Source organism: Hirundo rustica, chromosome 17 (genome assembly GCF_015227805.2).
Source record: "Hirundo rustica isolate bHirRus1 chromosome 17, bHirRus1.pri.v3, whole genome shotgun sequence".
Lineage (NCBI taxonomy): Eukaryota > Metazoa > Chordata > Aves > Passeriformes > Hirundinidae > Hirundo > Hirundo rustica.
In genome coordinates, this window is record NC_053466.1 from 6,291,239 (window position 1) to 6,307,312 (window position 16,074).

At 44.4% G+C, this 16,074-nt stretch overlaps 1 long non-coding RNA gene across 6 annotated transcripts in view; it reads right to left on the bottom strand.

The window, feature by feature from the left end:
* The window catches only part of LOC120760563 (uncharacterized), a 30,838-nt gene that overhangs the window by 9,197 nt on the left and 5,567 nt on the right, over positions 1 to 16,074 (bottom strand). The window contains exons 4-8 of one of the 6 annotated variants that reach the window (XR_009208388.1): positions 4,987 to 5,272; positions 1,817 to 1,969; positions 1,447 to 1,600; positions 1,219 to 1,286; positions 357 to 588 (exon numbers count right to left, since the gene is read on the bottom strand). This is a non-coding gene — a long non-coding RNA (uncharacterized LOC120760563). Of the gene's footprint in view, positions 1 to 356; positions 631 to 1,218; positions 1,287 to 1,446; positions 1,601 to 1,816; positions 1,970 to 4,986; positions 5,273 to 16,074 lie in introns of those variants that run through there. The other 5 variants (XR_009208389.1, XR_005703398.1, XR_005703395.1 and 2 more) reach the window with 5 other exon arrangements.

A 16,074-nucleotide genomic window follows, 5' to 3' on the forward strand; every position in this document is an offset into this window, starting at 1 on the left:
GGATTTCTGTTTCATTAGATATGGGAGCAGTGCCTTTAATGTAACTAACATGTGGCAACCACAGGGTAACCACAGAGAGTAAATCTGTCCTGCAGGAAGCAGCTCAAATGCAGCAGCGTTTGCTTCAACTGCTGGGAAAGAATCAAAAAATCTCTTTAGCACTGGCCCCAACTGGGGGCGGAGGGGAGGAGAACTGAGAAAACACTAATAGTGACAGCTGAAAACAGAAATGTCTCAGCATTTGTGGGTGGGGGAATCAAACAGGTCCCAGCATCCTGTCAGTGCTCCTGTTTGTGCTCCAGATTTGTTCTTGTTGGGGGAGAAAAAAAACTATCAAAGCAATAGATCTAAAAGTCTTGAGGTCTTGAGATAGATGCGTTTATTAGCAGCAGTTAATCACAGCATTTCTAGAGAGGTGCACATTTCTGTGCCAAAGCCATGCAAGCTAGAGGGATTTCAGTGAGGCTTGGCTCATATTGGCCTGTTGTTGGGAGATCACAGTCTGTCTCATTGCTTTCCTTCAATATTCCCGTCAGGATTGCAGCTCCCTTGCTTTGCTCCCCAGACATCCAGCCTTTAACAGCTGTCCTAAGTAAATCATGATCATTTGATAGGCTTTGAGAAGAGAAGCTAGATGGAAAAATCACAGCCCAATAAAACAATCAAAAAACTCCCAGCACATTACAGGCCATTTCAAAATAAATTAGGGTATCTTTTAAATCTCTACACGAAAATTCGTATTTGAAATCAAAAGACCGTATGTCACTGACTTTCCCCGGAGTAACCTAAGCAAGAGAGCTCTCTGAGGTGCACTAAGAGGATGTAAGTGAAGAACTGGGTATTATCTTACCCGTGCTGTGATAATCTGAATGCATCACTGCCCAGCATCATAAACAGTGAAGTGAGAAGAACAAACAGCACTTTCAAAACCCCCATTGCATCTGGGGGCTGTAGGAAGGGGTGGGAGACCAGGTCCCCAGTGAGACGGAAAGCAAACATTTAAAACTAAAGCAGAAGCAACACAGTATTATTTAAAGTCTAAAGAGGAAAACTACAAAAGGCTGCTTTTCACCTCTCCAAGAAAAAAGGCAAGTCAGAAGCGATGTCAAGAAATAATGTTGCAAGCAGGAAGTGCAGCTCTTTATAATCAGCAGTGTTTTAACGATCTTGAAGTTTTGCACTGAGACACTATAACTGAGGAAAGAAATCAAAGCTTACCAGTTACCATCAGTCTGGAGCAGGGAGGGAGCTGATGCTACAGGATCTTTTCCACGGAGCAATGCACACTGCAGGAGTACCAGGAAGGGGAAAGAAGCAAGACTCATAATAAACACAACCCCGTAGGTCGTGCTGGGTTTTCCTTCTCTTTCCCAGCCAGCCAGGAGGGTTTTCCTCCCTCTCCCCCAGGCACAGCCCCTTTCCCCTGCCCAGCATCCCACCACTCACATGGGGACAGGCTCCAGGCTTCATTTTAAGGGTGTCAGGAAGGGGAAACGGAGGCTTTAAGCTGCCTCTGGCACAGACTGGGGTGAACAATACAACCACCCGGGAGCAGGATTATCCAAAGGAAGGCTGGGCTCAGTTCTGAGTCTTACCTGCACTAATCAGGGCAAATAAATTATTTTTAAAGTATGAAGACAGAGAAAAGGAAGATTATGTGTAATTATTTTAAAGAACTGTTTTAACATACTTTTCAATGTGAACTGCGAGAGTTAATGCTACACACACTGAGGAACCCACAGAGGTTTCTCTGTCTGGGAAAGGATTCTCACACAGAGATTTGCCTCCCAGGAGACAGTTGTGTCTGCTTGCCTACCTGCATCCTCCACAGCCTACCCAGAGCTCAAGCAGGGCACACAGCTCCCTCCTCCTCCTTTTAATCTGTGTGTTTGCCACAAACAGGGATCAAGAAGCAGAAGAGTCACCCAGCACACCAGAGGGAAGGTACATCTGTTACTCTGCACCAAATCTGGAAAACAAAAAAGTGGCAGCTGATGATCACATTAAACAAGCAAACTCATGCTTTTCCCTAGAAAAATCCTTTTTTTTCCTCCTCACTTCAATTCACAACACAATGATCCAGTGTTGTGGGTTTGCATCTGTTTGCCATGTCATTCACATTTAATTCCTTCTGTCTGTAATTTTTCTTATGCCTTCCACAGAGAAGGCAGATAACACTACACAGATCTCCTGTGTCAGCAGGACCCCAAGAAAAACCCAGGTACAGTTCAGTGGGATGCATACCTGCACTGAACAAAAACCCCACAGACTGATCTGTGAGCTGCTCCTGAATTACTGAGGGTGATTGGATCTGAGAAACATAATAGCTCTGCACACCAAGCCGGTCCTCCTTTAACTCCAGATGCAAAATTACCATTTTTCTGCTGAAAGGGTGATTTCATGCCATAACTTGCATGACTGAGGTTTCCAGAGAAGACTTTTGTTTAGATAAGGACAAGAGATGCCCTGAGGCTTGTATTGTAATGTTATATGGATATATAGATAAAGAAATTTTTTGTTGAGATGAGGGTGTGGTGTGATTTTTATCTGCATGATTACTTACTGACAGACACTGGGAACAGCAAGATTCTTCCTGACCTTTTTTCACCTCAGCTTGTTGGTTACAAGCTTCACAGCCACTGCAGTTCCTGGGTACCACAGTCCAAATTTCAGCTGGTTTCTCTGTGTGCCCACCCTCAACTCTCCCAAGACACTTCAGGAACATTGCTGGAAGCTTCATTGTGCATCTTGTCTGAGGCCATTCACTGTTCTTCTTCTTATCTTCTACTTGAGACGGTGGATTACCTCAGTTCAGATTGCTAGAAGGCTGTAAAACAATCTCAGCCTAAAAGCTAATTCTCAGCGATTTCTGAACTCAAGAGCAAAGTAAGAGATTGGATGGTTTAGGTTCAGTAATGTCAAAACCAGACTCACTACGGGGATCACTAATCCCGATGACTATGAAGCCTTTTCAACCAAATCAGAAAATAAAAATCACTCCTGTTTTCCAGAGAAGAAAGGACAAAAGAACCCCCTGACTGTCAAGGTGTGACAGAGAACCTTTAACAGCAGGCTGAGGAAAGCTGCAGTGAGGCAGAGGAGAAAGAGCATGGGATAAAGGCTCTGGCCTGGCAGCCCTTCCCAGCCCATGCTGGTCCCGGCACGCTGACCCTGGACTGCTTTGGGAACGCACACAGCAAATGGCTGCCCTCCAACTGCACAGCTAAACACGTTTCCCTCCTCCTTGCCTTCTAATTGATATCCCAAATCAGAAACCTTGAGCTTGTCTTTAAACATGAGCATAATCTCAGGCTCAGACAACTGATCCTCCAGCAGGAACATAAAGACAGGCAGTAATCAGCACCAGCAGCGAACCAGAGTCGTGAGCAAGTCATGGAAATGGCATTTCACAGTATTGACTGTCAGGTTTTGCGATAAATGATTTCATGGAGTGCTTTGTTTCGTCCAGTCATCTAAGTTTCAAAAGTTTCAGTAGTAAAATTGAAGCTTTCTTCTATCCAGAGAGATACCAGCGATTGCACGCAAGTACAACAACTGCAGTTTAGGTCACGTAACTCATCAGTACCGTTACAACAAACTCCTGATAACGGGACAAAGCCAGCACACTGTAAATTCAAGTCACAGGGGTAAGGTAGTTAAAAAACAAATATGAACCTCTTGCTGAAAATGCAAGTACTTCTAAAATGTAATCCAACTTTTGAAGCTTGAAAACATTAAAGAAATATTTTCCCATCTAGTTTCATTGATAACAGCATTTGAAGAATCCTCTTTCAGCAAAAAGTTGACATTTTGAAAGGTTTTGAGGGTTTTTCCCCCTCCTACTTTTGCTTTCAAACTATCCACGGTGCAGCCCAGCGTCACAGCGGCACTGTGTTAAGGGGATTGAATCCTCTGTTACTTTAAGCCTGGAGATTCTTCACACTTTCAGCCTTATCCTTATGCAGCTATGGGAAGGGAAATAATCTGTCTTGGATTTTACTCCACATTTCAAAATACCAAAACCATCCAAACAAGAACTGCTTGTGTACAGGGCAAAGTCTTTGTTTTGACTGGCACCCAGGAGGAATTATGACATACTATCATCAAAGCAAACTGCAGATTATGGGGTAAGCAAAACAAGTTTTCTCATTTTTCTGAGTTTTCGCATCCTATAAATATCGCTATAATTAAACAGGTAAAATACATAGGGGTTAAAACCTTGGAACTAATGCAGTAAATTGATTTTTAAAAATTAACTACCATCCACACAGACGATATTTCCTGAGCATTTGAAAAGCATATGCAACTTTATTATATATATGCTTTTAAACAGCATTCTCTCAGGTTTTGTGGATATGTACACATGTAACAGAAGTATTTAACACATCCACATCATGGTCACACATGTGCACAAATACACAGTTCTGCAGCAGAAGAACACACTTCCTCTGCATAGTTCTGGATAGGAACTACTAATCTCTCATAAATTTCATCTTGGCATAAAGACTCATCTTGGTGCAGACCTGAATCTGCAAAAAGTTTGGGCACAAGTTAAGACCAGAACCCTAACATTGCATAGAAATCTTTGGGCTGGTTTCTTGACACATGTTTCCTCAGGAACAGGAAAAAAAAAAAAAGTCATGGCTTTGTAATTATTAAACACAGACTTTAAGAGCTGGAATTTGAAATATTTCTGTAAATGTATAAAAATATTGGAAGATGCGACAAACTAATTTGAATTGGATAACACAAAACAAATATTGGGCACACACTGAAGAGTCTTTCTGAAAGTCACCACCTCTCCCCACAGCACATCACCATCTTGACAAGATGAACAGGGCAGCCAGACACTGTCACTGTATCTCCAAATGAATAACATAACAGGTAAGGACAAAGAGTAAAGATTTTTAGCCAAAATGCAAATAAGAAATTCTATATTTTCCAAAGTCTGGCTTTCATCAACTTTGACCTCAATCAGTTTCTTACCTCTCAAACATTTGCTTTTCATAATTCCACTTTTCTAACAAAGCTCTTCCAAAGTCCTCTAATCGATGTGTATTTGTAAAGCCACACAGGTCCTTTGTTGAAGCTTCTATTCTAATCTGGGAACTTTAATTTTCAGAGAAGCTGATTCCTTAGTGGTACGGAAGCATCAAGATGAAGGTTCAGTGAACCCGAGGTCAATAAGTCACGCATTTCTTTTGACTAGTATTTGTTCTTGACAAGCAGGCTGCTCACAAATCCCTTTTGCAAGTTTAAGGCTCTGTGTAGCCTGCAGAGACAAAATTAGAATATAAACATCTACTCACTAGAGAAAACAAGGGAGTTATTGTCACTGTAAAGAAGGAGACATCTAAACCGTACCCCCTCCGCATTAATTCCATTATTGTGCACAGGCAAGATGACAGCTATACCACCAAGTAAACTGCAGTTATCCAGTCAAATGATCATTTAATGTTCTTTATTTTACTTTTTCTAAGGAAAATTGATTTCTTGCTATTTATGTTCTGGGTATTTCATTGTGCTGTGATTATAAACCAGACTGAATGCGTTTGCACCGACTCCCTGCAAAGTGTGTTTTACAGCCCTTCCTGTTTGCACAACGCAAGATGTCTTTTTTAATTGCCAGTCTGTTTTTTTAAGTACGATGCATGCTTGTTTGTTTACTCAGGAGCTCTGAGAGAGCCAGGCTGGACTCCAGTCTTCCAACAGGCTGCTGTGAGATGTGGAAGGAAATATCCCCAATAACGACGTCTGCTACGCAAATGACAAAACCTCCTACAGCCCATTAAACTCCACCGAGGCTTTGCAGATCTCTGAAATTTAACCTGTGAGGACAATTCCTGGGGCGGGTTCTAGGTCACAGCTGTTGCTTGTATCCCACCAGGTGTTCTCTTCCATTCTGCTGGCAGGGTTTCCAGCCTGAGTGGACAGTGCAGAACAGCACAGCTGGAGCTGGCTGAGGTTGGGCAGCAGGAGCATCAGGACCAAACCCACACCACCAGATCCTTTCTCCCACACACCCAATTAGCCCCTTATTGCTGCCCTGCCCGTGCAGAGAAATAATGTGAAATGACAATTCAGGGAGTGCAGCAGCAACTGGTGTTTGAGCTGATGGAACAGCAAGGCATGGCCAAGCTCTGCTGCTGGTGTGAGCCAGGTTTATCAGGGAATTCACTCAAATTACCTCATCTTTGAGGAAATTAAGTGATGCCTTACTTGGGAATGTGCAAACTTTCCACTTCTCATCTGGTTAGTTTACCCACCCCCAGGCTGAGAGCCTTTGAAGGACAGACACTTAGGATTAGGTTCTGAAACACATTCAACACCCTATAAATTTTTTTTTCCCCTCCCCACATCTCAGTATGTAAAACCTTACTGCTGTGGAAATAAAGGTGTGAAAAATCAATCAGGGACCTTTGCAAGCTATAAAAAACCTAACGTAGCCTCACAGCTTTACCACCAGCACTTAAAAAGAAGCACTCTACAGAACTGTGTGGGAGATATCCCCCATGACATGAGGATTTTGATGGGCATACACCCTATTTTGCATAATCTGGCATCTATTTACCTAGAAAACCACAGTCACCTTCACAAACACATAGAGCTATAAATATTATTTTACTGCTGCCCTGGCCATTTTTAGCATCCCCCAGACAACCCTGAAACACTCGGGAAAAGGGGGATTCTGGCAACTGAGGAGTTGACAGGCACACACAAACACACACCCCGTAACCCCAGCTAAAAGACACTTTCTTGGCTGCCCATACAGAAAATTCATGGAAACTACAGTGAATAGCAAGGAACAGAGGTCAGCAAAAATACAAGAGTCACTCCATCAGCATGAGCGTCAGCCCTTTGCTGACTGCAAAGAGCAAGTTTGCCACAGCTTAACAGGGACAAATCTACACCTGATAGAATTAAAAGCAAATAACCTCACCTTAATGAAGTCTTGCAAACCCTGCTCTCCTAATTCCCTGCTGCCCAGGCTGGAGAGCGTTATGACAGCTTGGCAGGACACGTTTAATCAGCAGCATGACCTGCCCTGCTGTGCAGGGAGAGCCCTTTGTGCCCACACTCCATCCCTGACCTGTGCTGCAGCACTGCTGGCACTAACCCCACCGTTACGGTGCACGGCTCCGTGCCAGCAGCGATCCCAGGGCACGGGGCATTGCCCCTCTCCCAGCCCAACACAGAGCCAGCTGACTCCAAACACAGCCCTCTTTGGGTTAGACAGAAGCTCACCAGCAGCCTCAGGGATGCCTTTCAAATTCCCAGATGTGCCTTTTTAATGGATCCTCCCTAAAACAACCATTTGCTGGCGAGGTGTACTCCCCTGAATTCTCAAAGGTGAGGAGATGAAGAGGGGGCTTGTCTGCACCAGACAAGCACATTAAGCTCTGCATGAGTCTGTGCACGCACTCTATTCTGCAGACAAGACATTAGCTGAGCTATTTTCCAGTCAGATCAGAGAGGAAAATCCCAGAATTATAAAGTTGAACTTGCCGGGCCTGATGCTCTGCTGGATTGGATCATTCTAGAGAAAATTCCAGATAAAGCGAGTGTAAGACAATGCGACATGAGAACCAACCTCATTGAAATCACCAGGATTGTCCTTTCAAAGGACCATCTCATTCAGTGTCCATGCAAGTGAAGTTGTTCCCAAGAGAAGTCCAATTGCAAGTGAGAACTATGGGGAGTTGTGAGGATTTATCCTCAAAGCCTGGGAGAATTGTTTTCTCACATCTCTTGGTCACGGCTTCACTTCTCCCAGGTTTGTGAGGAAGCTCACAGTGCTGATGGCACTGAGCTCATGTAAGTGTCAGTTATTTTGGAATCTCTCCAGAGAGAAATATTTTGACAGTCATATTCTGTTCATTATTCTTCCAAGAGAGGAAACACGCACGTCGTTATCAAGCGGAGTACAGTCAGCCCACCATGCTCTTGCCTGCCTGGCTTACTTATCTTGATAAATGCCGGCTAAGATCAGGACTTAGTGCCATTAGATGTGTCTAAAACATGAAGCTGTCATTACTGTGTCAGCACCAAGGACTGTTTCCAACCGTGATAATGGTGGGGCCATGTTTTGAACAAAGACAGATTTGAGTCTGCAATGGCCTGCCACACCAGCTGGTTCCCATTACTGCATGGAGACCTTTTGCTCATGATTGTGAGCTTCGCCATTTCTTTCTTTTTAATTGGAAACCAGAAATATCCTCCCCATCTATGACTCACATTGGGCCTAGCAAACGGTTACCTCATGGTTAGGGGCTGGCAGGGTTGGAGTCTGCCGCAGTTCAAAGATCCGTTTGATGCAAAGCCTGAAGAACAGCGGGTGAAGAGCTCCAGACTGCAACCAGCTCTGCCGCACAGATCCCTGCATCCTGATCCTCCCACACTGCCACAGCTCCAGCAGCACGGACACAGAGCTGATGACACACGACGCTGATGCGAGAACATCTCTGGAACACCCCTCTGACACTGGTCAGCTCTGAGGTGAGCAGTTTCACACCAACAGCGAGATGGGAAGAACTCAAATTCATACTGACCTGACTCAGCCCAACATTTGAGCAAAATGCTTAAGTAATTCCCTGACCAGCAAAGCACTTAAGTATGTGGTTTAATTTATAAAGGTAAGTGTTTATGTGCTTTGGACTGTTGAACTGGCAGCTATTACACCAACTGCTATGTACGTACATATAATTATATATAGACAACTGTTGTTAAAAATATATCGACAGCTAGTTTTAATCTCAGGTTTAAGGGATTCTCAGTGGGTTTGTAGAAATTACATAGCCCTCCAAACAAACATAATTACATACATCATTCAGTTGCTTTCCATTTTCCTAGCAGAGATCTGTCCCTGCAAGGCAGCAGCCTGTGTTTTATTCCCCTAAGCCAGCACCTGAAGCTGTGTTCCTGTTCCCAACAGACTGAGCTTAGAAGATTCCACATGAATATCTATATATATATAGATTTAAGACTTGCTGCTTGAAAATGTGCAATGTCAAGTGTCCCACTGAGTTTCACTGAGTTGGCTGTGGCAATATCTGCCACCTGGTGCAGCATGATCATTTCAGACTTTAATCCTGCCTAATCCTGTTCTACAGGGTTTCATATTCCCTCCCATCCTCTTTGCCTGACAGTTTTGGCACCTATACCACACACATTACATTACTTATACTGAAAATTAAGATCATCTGGGTGTCTTAGGATAAGGACTTTTGCTGATCACAGGGTTTATCAGAGACCCAAAACCCAGCACCTTGTGTTCTCACCTTGGAGTTCTGTCCAAACTCAGCTCAAACCATTTAAACTCAGTTGTGCTGAGAGCTCCCCACATTTTGCTCAGTTTACACTTCAGCTGGTGGCATCTCCCATTTACAGTGCATTGTAATGCAAATAGTTTGCAGCTATTCAGCATAACAAAACCATGATTTCAGAAGAAGCAAAAATCATGTGCCTCTTCTTTTGATTTTTTTTTCCCCTGCTATGAGGGGACAACTTACCATCCCTAAAATAAAACCAGTTAGGGAAAAAAAAAAAAAAAAAAAGAATTTCCAAGTAGATAGACACAGCATTAGAAGCAATTTGTTGAACTGTCTCACGGGAGCTGCAGGGTTAGGAAGTGCCAGTTTTGGAGCAGGCACTGGGCATCCTCCACCCCTGAGGAAGGGAAGTGCTCTTTAGGTGCCCAGACACCACAGAGGCCACAACCTCATTGCCATTCTCTAACAGCCAAGCTTCACATTTTTAAGCATTTGGCTTCCCTAAAGAAGGTAATAATGCCTCCTGAAATGAGGGGAGAGATGAACCCACAACGAGCACAAGACCTAAAGGGGAGAGACAGTAAAATGCTCTTGTAAACAACTTAGAGTGGAGACACTGTGCTGCACACTGCTAATGCCCCAGTCCTAGAAAAAATGACAGGGTTCCTGAAAACAGCTGTGGGCACTGTGACGTGAAAATGAACATCAGAGACTGCAAGGGCTACTTCAAAAAGTAGCTATGTATCTTAGAGCTGTCTTCAGAGCAACTATAATTCTGCAAACCAAAGAGAAAGAAAATAATCTTGTTCAGAATACGGCAACTCACGATTCCAAGTGGGCAGCAGTAAGAAAAGAAATTGTTATTTACTACCCCCACCATGCCTGACAGGCCCTCATTTGAGGTAGAACACCCAAAGGTACCTTATGGACCAACCAGAAAGTTTTAAATAGAAAGTGCCTGAGTCTATACGCAGCAAGAGCTTCCAAAGCTACACGAGTGTCAGCCCAAGGTTTTGGGGTAAAACTTTCAATAGCCTGTAAGACAAACTGTTTGCAGCCTCCTCAGCTGAAGGACAGTATGATCTGGTACTTCTCTTCTTCAGACTCTGAAAACTGAGGTGTTTCAGGGCCTTTTCATTAAGCTCAAAGCATTCAAGGGATTCACTGAAAATGAGCACATAGATAAGAATCTCACACCTCATCTTTGGAGGGAACCCCAGAGGAGAGGAAGGGTGGCCCACAGACTTTGCTGTCAGCTGGGATGGGGAAGTCAGAGCTCATTTCCCTGGTCTGATACCAGCTACGAGCCGTGCTTCCTCCTTCTGCTTGGACATCTCCTCTGTGCACCCAGACTGGGCTAACAGCAAAATCCTTTCCCTTCCACACTGCTGGTAATTAGCCACTGCAAGCTTCCCAGTACCACAGAGACCTCGCACGAGAAGTGATACAATACACGATGGGTCAGAACAGAATGGATTATTTTACCACAAAAGCAGCTGTGGATATCTCAGGCAGAGGTTGAATGCAGTGAACATTCTCCAAAATCATTCTGCTATCGTATGTTGTCACTATTCAACAACTAAAAAATACAGATATAGATTTTTATGCCTTGAACTTTCTGCTTTTGTCAAAGCACTTTTGCTGAGAATTTTGGAAGGTTGCTACACTACTTTTACTTTGTTCAAGTGTCCCTGATGACAACCATATCCTGGAGTGTATTAGAGCTTAAAAATACAGCAGCAAGATAAGCAGTGGCAGGAAGATAGAGGAATTCAGAACTTTGAGAGTCAGAAGAAAAGATATTTCTAATCTCTGCTGAAAATATAAGACAAAGTGGATAAGGCAGACAAGCATGAGGAGGCTGCTACAAACAGGAGAGGCTGGAAAGAAGGGAAAGGAGGAAGGGAGGGGGAGCTTCTCACCAGCAAGTGAGTTTGATAGCAAGATGAGAGAGAGAGGTCACAGCAAGACAAGTAGAGCAAGCAAGGAGAGCTCCACAGAGATAGAGCCTAGAAGACAGGTCAGGGCAAGTCTGTGTCTATGGTTTGCTTTGTTCTTATTTTTGGCTTTCCACATACTTTCAAAAGGAGAGGTTATCAGATAAGATTTGATGGGACACCATTAAGACAGAAGGTTTTTCCAGCTCTATTGTGTGCATGACATTCCTTCCCCTCTGGTCTCCAGAGAGCTCATACATCTGGGGATGTAATCTATTGCAAAGCACAAACACAGGACTGCACAGCGATGCTGCTGCCTTTGGTGAGGGATTTGAGCAAAGGTGCAATTTAAAGTGGGTGTTTAATGGCCTCGTGGTGTTTCTTTACCCTGGGATTGCACAGCCCAGCCTGTAACATACCCCTTTGTGCTACCAACAGGTGCTGGGAAGTGTGCCAATGTCCTCGTCTCACAGAAAGCTTCTGCCTCTCCTGATGGACTCCCCACGTTGAAGGAATTCTAGACCTTCACTGCTGTAAGGCAGGAGATTCAGCCACCTCAGCTAAAGAACAATTATTGGTACCAGATGTTGATTTCCTGAGGGTTAGATCTACAAGAATATAATATATTGGAAGGGGAAAAACAAACAAAAAAAGAGTGTATTTTATAGCAATGCTCTGGGAATTGAGGAGAGGTGTAAACGGGAAGGCGGGTTTCCACTGCAGCAGTCAGAAGTGCCATATTTCTAAAGGTCAGAAGATCCTGCATAATCAACGTGGGAAAAATATACTGGTGTGGAACACTTGGCAAAAAAGAATCAGTAACCATAGAGGTGTATAATAGTATCACCAGTGGTGCTGCCAAGGTGAAAGAGGACCTGATGCTGTTTAGCTTGCTGAATACGCACTAAGACACCAGCAGATGAGATGGGGGCTGAGGTGGGAGGCAACTATCATTCTAGGATTTCAGCTGCTCTTTTACAGGAGCCTACCAATTCCTCTCTTCTCTGTGCTTTCTTTCCATTCACCTTCACACTGAATAATCCCCAACAGTTCCATGCTCAAAGCATTTTCCATCTTGCTCATCGTATGCCCTAAATTCCGTCAATTTATGCCCTGCATCAAAATTACTTTAGACAGCTTTAGTTCTAAAGAAACTCCAGACCTCCCATGGCCACGTGGACTCAGATGGCACTGGAAAACTGCTCAGCACTCCCTTCTTCACAGAACTTCTCTGACACACACAGGATATCACATTGCCCAGCACAGATACTGCTCCCAACAACCCACACCCTCGAGCCGCTGGGTTTTATCCCTCCCAGCAGTAGCCAGAGGCCACAGGAGAAAGCAGGAGCTATGACACAGCTAAATGGAGGGGCTATGGGGAGACAACAGGAACAGAGATGCATAAAGATGTCAGAGGCAGAGGGAAACGACAACAGGCATGTCAGGAAATGGGAGAGATGAGGATATCGCAAAGCAAAAATGAAAATGCCGCCAAGATTGCTGCAGTGGAGGAGCACACGGGACTGGACAAACCCCCATTGCTCATACAGACGCTCCTTGCTTGCCATTTAATATTCAGTGCTATTTTATAGCAGCAGGATGTCCCTGACTCTTCCCCTGCTTTGGAATGTAAATAGCAGCTGTGTGTGCTGCTGGTGCAGAGCCTTGCTGCAGGCTGCTCTGCCTGTGCCACCGGCACGGCCGCGCAGGAGGCAGCAGAAAGCCCGGCTTGTTAATCTTGACAGGGCTTAGGAGAGAGATCAGATTTGATCAGTTCAGCACCAACAAGACTTGGATAACTCTAGACGTGCAGAGGAGAGCTCTAAGTACCTCAGGAACCCTCTTGGTGGTGATGCTCAGCCGCTTAGAGAAGTCGGCGGGAGCAGTCAGGATTATCCTTCAGGATTTAGGTGCCTAAACTATTCCTTGAGTTCCCCCTTAGGCATCTATTCCTTCCTGTAATTCCAGCACTCAGAGGAAAAAAAAAAAAAAACTACTGCCCCTTGCCTTCCCTATCCACGGAGCACTGGTTAAAAACACCTGACTCTCCAAATAAATCTGGGCACCCTGGAACCTCATTTGCCCTTTGCAGCTGACTTTGGTACAGCAAGGAGATATTATCAAACCACAGAACTGTTTAGGTTGGAAAAGGTCTTTAAGACCATTGAGTCCAACAGTGAAACAGAAGAGAAATAACAGATAAATAGGTAAGAAGATAAATAACCTGCAGAAATAGACAAGAGTGCAAGGAACAAACAACTACAGGAGATGATGAAACAAAAATACAGAAACAACAAAGATTGATCTACTTCTGTCCTAGTGAAGCAATTCACATTACTGCTCTGCCCCTGGGATTGCCTTTGGGTTCCCATCAAATTGACCACAGCCACAAAATTGAGGTTTTGAGGGCTACTCATAATTTTTCCCTTTTTACTGTAACTTGGCCCCAAGAATCCCTCGCAGGAAGCCTTTCTAATATCCTCCCTCTTTCACTAATTATAAAGGAGTAGAAATATTAAGATCCCCTTGCAAGGAACCTGAGGATTCCTGCAGAGCTTGTTTCAATGTAAATCTCCTTAGTAACAAAGGAAATGGAGGGGGGAAGAGAAGGAGTCTGCACAGGATTTGCAGCCTGCTTTTCTAGGGGTGTTTGCTGCCACGCTGTTCCAGAGATGATTCAGCCTCTCCCCATCAGCACCCCTCACTGCTCCTAACTTCTGGCAAGGATCGCCCAAGAGGAATGCGGGTTTTATTTTTTCAAAGTTCTCAATGAGGTATCAGCTGTTCTTTAAGGAGATTATGGTGGGAGCATTCCTAGCACATTGACTCCACCGTGCAGCCAGCCTTGTGATTAAATGGCTCAGCAAAGGTGGTTTCCAAGGATAAACTGTGCCAGGGATGACAACATTTCCTCACCAAAGGGGGGGGAGAATCTAATAAAAAATAAGGATAGAGGGAAACTGCTCTAGCTCTACAGCTATTATTAGTGTCTCAGAGCATTGTCACTGCTTTGCCTGTGCTGTCAGATGTCACTTTGCATCAGTTCTGGGCAATGCTCAGAAGAAAAATGGTGGAACTCATTGAATTCTGCAATGCATGACTGGGCTCCGCAGCAGGGCTGCACAGAGGGTTAAGTGACCTCTTAATGCTGGTGGGAGCACTGCTCAACAAGTTCAAGTGGGCTCTCCAATAATTTATGCAAACACCTTTCTGCATAGACTGGCAATTTATCGTAATTTATCCCTTCTCTCCAGCTGCTCTCGCAAAGCATAAAACAGGTACTTAAAAATGAGTTCCAGCACTCTGTCCTACTGTCCCCTGCTGCTGCTCCCTGCTGAACTGGCAATCCAAATGAGGGGGAAAGGACAACTGAGGCAAGGAAATGACTGGCATAAAATGGACACTGGGACTTTTGGGCACACTTGCCTGGAACTCAAGCCTGGGACACGAGCAACATACCGACTGCAGCAGCACGGCTAAATCCCTACACCCACCCTCTCTGGAAATTTGCTTTTCCATATTTATTCTACTTTTTGGAGGATCACCTTTTTCATCCTGATTGGTTTTCCAGGGGCAGCTTCTCCTCATAAAGCTGAGCAACTTTGCCTCAGCAAAGAGCTCTGCCCCCAGCAGATGCTGACTCAAATTCTTTCTGCTTTGAGGAAGCACTTTATGAACATCCTCTGCCCTCTCAGGAGGAGTCCAGAATCAGAACGTGCTCTTTTTTCCCTGCTCAGGATGACCGAATGGTTGAGTTCATTCTGCTGATCACGTGGCACTTTACTTTGAACTCCGTGCACAAGAAGTTAATCGGAGCTGACGTGGGACCTACACACATCCTATAGCATCCCCATTACACGCTTTTAAACGCCTGCCTTTGCTCTGAACTGAAAGCCACAGCCACCAAGAAGAAAGAAACGTATCTAGCTTTCCTTCTGATCTTAGTCACCTGCCAACACAGCTTGTCTGCTCTAGCAGAACACAGGATTGTTTAACAGCCAGCCAAACACAAGTTAAAATTGCAGCTTGGGGGTGGGGAGGAGGGGTGGAAATGAAGAAACAAAATCCACAGGTGCTAGCGATTTATCAAAATGGACTAAAATCACACCTTAACATCCAAGCTGTAGACAGATCCTGTATTCTTGAGGTGAATTTTGGGAAGCTAATTTAAGTCCTCCTTTCAAAACATCTATTAGCAATTCGTCACACTTGATGTGACTGGGAGCAATGTCATGCTGACGGCTGCAAGATTTCAGCCAGACTTGTAGATCAGAGGGCCTGATGGATTGCACTTCTAAGTACCAGCACAGCTCTGAAGCTCAAATTGACTGTCTGGCAGTATTCTTTCTGTCCTGCTGCATTGGAAAGCTTGATTTTAAGGAAAACCTTCCACAGTTTTGGCTACAGTGTCCAAACCTCAAAACATTGAAGAAAAATGGATTTTTATTTTCTGAAGACAACAAAAGACAGCTGTGCACACGCACAGGCTGTGATGTAACGTTAGGACAATCAGAGAGAGACCGAAGGCATCTTTGTATGCAGACACACACCTGATTCCCTGGGAGAAGGTAATGCACTGACATGAATTCTCCATGGTCATCCTGGAGGGGGAAGACAGCTCTGACAGTTCTTGATGAGACAGATCGCACAGCTCCCATTTCATCAAGGGCCCTGTCCCCTCCATCTGCTGGGCTCTGCTCCACAACAATTAATGGCCATGTACTGCTACACCTTGAGAGTTAAAAGCTCCACTAAGCATCTTTTTTTTTTTTCTTTCCTTTCTGCTAGATCAAATCAGGAACAACCCCAAAACTAGAAGAGAAGGAAATTTAAAGGACCTCATGCACAAATATTTGAGCTATTAA